This window comes from Apis dorsata, unplaced genomic scaffold (genome assembly GCF_000469605.1).
Source record: "Apis dorsata unplaced genomic scaffold, Apis dorsata 1.3 scaffold_265, whole genome shotgun sequence".
NCBI classification, from domain to species: Eukaryota; Metazoa; Arthropoda; class Insecta; order Hymenoptera; family Apidae; genus Apis; species Apis dorsata.
In genome coordinates, this window is record NW_006263543.1 from 376,746 (window position 1) to 382,315 (window position 5,570).

The 5,570-nt window shown below is 36.9% G+C and overlaps 1 protein-coding gene across 1 annotated transcript in view; it reads left to right on the forward strand.

Annotated features, from left to right (window-relative positions):
* Window positions 1-5,570, forward strand: part of LOC102672536 (homeobox protein homothorax) — a gene marked incomplete at its 3' end in the record, with an annotated part of 66,891 nt that overhangs the window by 9,116 nt on the left and 52,205 nt on the right. The window lies entirely within an intron of this gene.

Sequence of the window (5,570 nt, forward strand, 5' to 3'; positions counted from 1 at the left end):
GCAAGTGGAACGACTTCGATATTTCTTCCCCGTGCATTTATACCATTTCGAAATTGATTTCATCGGGGGTATAAACGACACGCGGTATTGTACTATTTTTATACGTGGAATGAATGGATTATTGGTAGGCCGCGAAATAGGTATCGAAAAATCGTGGGGCGGCAGAATCAACGGCTAATTTTCTCGTTTCTCGCTCTATGTATTGATCCCGATTTATATTTCCGGTTCAAGGACGTAATCGCGATCAGACGCGCGCGCGCGCGCGCGCACTCGACGTATTGATCGCGAAAGAGAGGGTGCACGCGTCTTCCGCTTCGTGCCCCCCCCCCCCTTGCGCTCTCGCTCCCTTGTCTTCGCCCACGGTGATTTATACCTTGACGTTTAAGCACACTCGCCTTGACCTATCCGCTTGCAAATGAGCCGCGTTTGACCACGGTGAATCCTCGATCCGATCGATCCGTCCTCCTCTCACGGAATCCGTTCCTATAATGCGAATTTCTGTATCGAGTCGAGCGCGTGTTTTCGTCCTCTGTCGATTGTTCCGCTATTCCCCTCCGTTTATAAATCCGGTGTGTTTATAAATTTTCGATGACGTTTCGCGATAAAGATAGAGCGATCGAATACTTGGTTACAATAGTAAATAGATTTTAATTGTTATTGAAATTTTTATTAAAGAGAATATTTTAATTTTGAATTTTTTAATATAGCCGAGACATTTTTTAATATACGAGACATCCGTTTTTCCATTTATAAAATAATTATATATTGTTTATATATCGTCTTCGCGAGTTATTTACGCGAAATTTAAATGTACAAAAAATCTATGATGTTTGAAGAACATCTCGTTTTTTTTTTTTTTTATATTTCGTATTCATGAAAATTATTTATCTCGTCTAAATATTCCTCGTAATCCAGCAATAGTATAACGATATTCATTTTTTTTTTATCGAAGTATCGATCGAAACTTAAGATAACAAAATAGTATTACGTATTACATTCAATAAGAAAAAGAAGAAGAAGAAGAAGAAGAAGAAGAAAAAAAAAATAATCCTTAAAATGTTGATCGTCCAATTTTCGATATTCCGCGATATTTTTATTTACACGTGTAATAAACGCTCGCGATAGAATGTGTGTTTATGTAAACAACTAAATATGGAAATATTCTTTTTACGTCACTCCACGAAAGACGTTTGATCGGAGAAACAAAGAAATATGCAAATGGCGTCGTTCTCAATCAACGGTGTCGCAACGCTTTAACCGTGGATGCGGTTTAACGAGCATCGCGCTTGCCTTAGCGTTTACGTATTCGCGATACAACTCGTCTTACTTTTTCCCTTCTCTTATCGAGTTGTATATCGTTAAAAATTTCCGGTTACGCGCGCATTTGTCGAATCGAGCGAAAAGTAGTAAGCTCTTCAATCGCGATGAATATTTCATCGTGGCCGCAGCTGCGCAGCCCGTGGAAATTCATGCCAAATAATTCGCCTCCAGGCATTTCAGAGTCGTTTACATCGCGGAATTACCACGCGTGAAAACATTTCTACGTTTAGCGCCATAGCTTTAGGATAGACTTTTCCATCCCGAGTCGACTCGATTAACGATTCCTTTTTCGTCCTAACAATATCGTGGAATAATAATTCTTTTTTTTTTTTTTCTTTCTTTTCATATATGTATATAAAATACTTTTTTTTTTTTTTTGCACATTTAAATCTGAATTAATTCCGCGCGAATGCATAAATACCTCGCGGTCTCGTTTTGTTTGCGATCGTTATGTTGGATTCGTAACGTAATCGTTGAAAAATTTTCTTCTATAAAACATGAAAAAGAAAAATAATAATAAGTCTGAGATTATTTCTCCGTATCTTTCTTGATATTTAAATACTATTTTTTTTCTTGTTATTATTATTTTTTTTTTAAAAATATATTTAAGAGATTGCAATTGAAAAACGATCGTGTCATTCCACTTTTATTTTATTAAATTTGATTGTAATGTATAAAAACGTAATATAATGATGGAATTAAAACTTTCACGCAAATTTTTTTTCAATATTCATTTCTCTCTTCTTATGGATTTTCATTTTTCCAAAGAGTTTTCCTCTATTAGATAGAAATAATTATTATGAAAAAAAAATAAATAAATGAATTGAATAGGATTGATTACGTTGGAATGCGTAGATAATTCAGTTGAGATTATTCGAATATCGTCGATAACAACTTCAAACTCAACGAGTCTTTCGTATGTACTTACATACTTACTTACTCTCTCAGCTTTAAGTTATTCCGCTCGATCGACCAGTGATATCTTCATAGCTTGACTTCGTGGTGAATTATTAGACGCCGGCTCCTTTTTTTTCCTTCCCCCCTTCCCCTTTCCCCCTCTCTATCCTTTCTCAGCGATGGAATCCATTTTCCTGCTGAAACGTGTCGTTTCACACGCTCCCCACACACACGTTTTCCACGAATTTCGGTCAACGATGGAAAAGTAGATTGGCTCAGACTCGTTTTTCCCTTGTTTTTCAACTTTTTTTTTTTGTGAACTTCGGTTTCGAAAGGTTTGGAAAGACGGCGATATGATTAAGCGCGTCTCTCTCCAATTTCGAAACGAAGGGTCTCCTGGACACGCGATTGATACGCGTTCTACGAATTACCAAAGATTACCAATTTAAATTGTTTAAATTAAAAATGACAAACTGCTATTTACGATTTTAAAAAAAAGAAAAAAATACTTCTTTCTTGCTCGTTCAATTTCTAACGATAAGATCGGTAATTCTTGCATGACGAGAATCATTTACGAACGAGGGGTTTTTTTTCTTTTTTTTTTCAAGGAAAAACCGTTCGAGTTATCTCTGAAGTTCTATCAAAGGAAAAAAAAAAAAAAAAAAAAAAAAAAAAAAAAAAAAAAAAGAAAAAAGAAAAGAAGGCAAGAAATCATGGACGATCGAGAAATAGTAGAAATACCCATCGTTTAAAATTTGCTCGATTTACCCCGGATATTCGAGCGATCAAAGGAGGAGGACCCCCTTTTTCTCGATTCGTTTGCAAAACCGGACGACCGGCATCGTTTTTTACGATAATGCGGCGAAACCAGTTCCGAAATCGTTTCTCGAAATATTTCGTGCTCTTTTACCGCGCGCGCGTCCAATGGCACGAGTCAAATTGGATGGAAAGTCAAAGTGCACAGAACGATCTCCGCCATTTCCACAATGTCACCTTCTCTAACGATTGCAATTAAAGATTCTCGATTACCCGTGTTTCCGTTCGTTCCACAATCGACTCGTTAATCGGCGAATCGCTACTTCGATTTTTCCTCCTCTTTTGTTCTTTCCTTCGCGTCCTCTCTTTCCTTTGTCTTTTTTCTTTTTTTTTTTTTTTTTTTTTTTTTTCTTAAAATTACCAACGTTCGGATTCGACGATCGACGTCACAGTAATTAACAATAATAACCGTTTTTTGGTTTTCGTTCTCTCGATAATAAGATATTAAAAAAAAAAAAAAACAAAATCATTCTCTAATAATTGTTGGCGTGCAAGAGAATTTGCTGTTCCACGTGACTCGTCTATTTCGTCTTTGATCACTACTTTTTATAAACGGATTTTTGACAAGAATTTTTTTCGATTTAAAAAAAGATGAATCTTACACACATTTGATCAACGATATCAACGATATAAACGAGTGTTCCATACTTGGCATCTTGGCATCAATAAATAATTAGCGGGAAGAGTTTGAAACAAATATAAATTTATGATGTGATCATTAATATTGGAAAAAAGTAAGTTAAGAATACATACGAAGATGAATGGAGTTTCCCAAATTATTATTTATCGTTGATCAGGGATTATCAATTATAGAAATTGCATACCGATTTTCTCGTAATTGAGACGTGCAAGTTGCATTATTTAATCGGACACTCGGATCTTCAATTTATTTTACTTCGAATCTTTAATTCATGCTAACATCTCCATTCACCGTGTCTCAATCTCTCGCCTCGAATTCCTGGTGAAACGCGATTCCAAAGAACGATCTTCCGGATGAGTTTCTTCTGCTCGAATAGATTTCAACGATTCCGCACGCGACATTCCACGCACGCTTACGAAATTCATATTTCAAGCGCGTCGTCCAAAGGTTCGCTAACAGCCGTTCCACTTGCATCCACGAGAGCCAGAATTGCTTTCGCTTTCTACTTTTATCGTCCTCCTATTGGTCGATAAAAATCGATTCCAATCACCGTGCAAAAATCTCGTTCGAAAGCATAAAACGTTAATCGCCTCGCTTTAACGAGGATTAGACGAACTTTTCCAAAACTGGACCAAGAATTTTTCCGAAATGGGACGTCGTCGAGAGTCTATATATATTTCATCCTTCCAGTTATCCAATTATATTTAATTTCTTTCGCAATGAAAAAAAAAAAACACAAGTTCGAATCGAATATTTTTTTTTCTTCTTCTTCTTTTTTTACATCCGTCAAAATTACAAAAGTCTCAAGAAACAAGATCTTCGTACGAGGCGAATAAAATATTTCTATGACTCTCGTGTCTTCCACGTACACTCTCTGTCAAGCAAGGTTACCAATATCATATCACGTAAACTAGAAAAACACGTGTACATGTAAAGAGAAAAAAAAAAAAAAAAAAAGGAAGAACGACAGAAACGACACGTTTCGCAATAAATTCCTAAGTGTTTTCTCCCGGTGTATTTTTGTAGCCCGATGTATTTTCGATTATCCATCTCCCCCTCCCCTCTCTCCTCCCCCCTGGTTTTACGCCCCGGTTGTCTCTCGAACAACGGAAATAAATTCCGCTTATTTTTGCACCGCCACACAGAACACAACCAACCAACCAACGTTCCCATTCGGCTATGGGTGCTCTCATCCCGTGGAACAAGGACGGTCGCGTCTTCTATTTTTAAATAATAAACCCCTTTAATCTAAATATCGATGCTAAATATCGATGGATCCTGACGGATCCTGACGATTCATCGTCTCTCCATCTCGTTCTCCTTTTATCGGCCGTTTCGAGACGAAATTTAACGAGTTATCGTTTGGATCTATTCACCGTTGCTCGCTCACCTATCCTCCCCTCCTCTCCCTCCTATCCTCCCCCCTATCTTAATCGATGCGGGGGACTTATCGCGATTATCGCGATTCGTTAAAACGGGATGATGATAACAATAATAATAATAATAATAATAATAATAATAATAATAATAATAATGATGATGATGATGATGATCGCTGATAATGATTGAAGTAGCTTCCGCGAATATTTCTGAACCGCTTTACATCAAACGATGATACGATGGTTCGCGGGTGCACGTGATGATGCGAACTTGGCTTGGTAATTACGTTTCTCTTTTTTATCGAGCTGATTCATTTCGTTCTCCAAGTTTGCGCGTATATATGTAGCGCAATAAGTCGAGTCGGTTTTGATCTTGTTGGTGGTGATGATTGTGAAAATTGTGGTCGGTCCAACCATGGTTGGCGGGTCGTAAAATTTGTCCAGACATGATGTATTTATAGTTTGGTTTGGTTTTTCTTCTTTTTCTTTTCTTTTTTTTTTTTTTTTTTTTTTTTTTT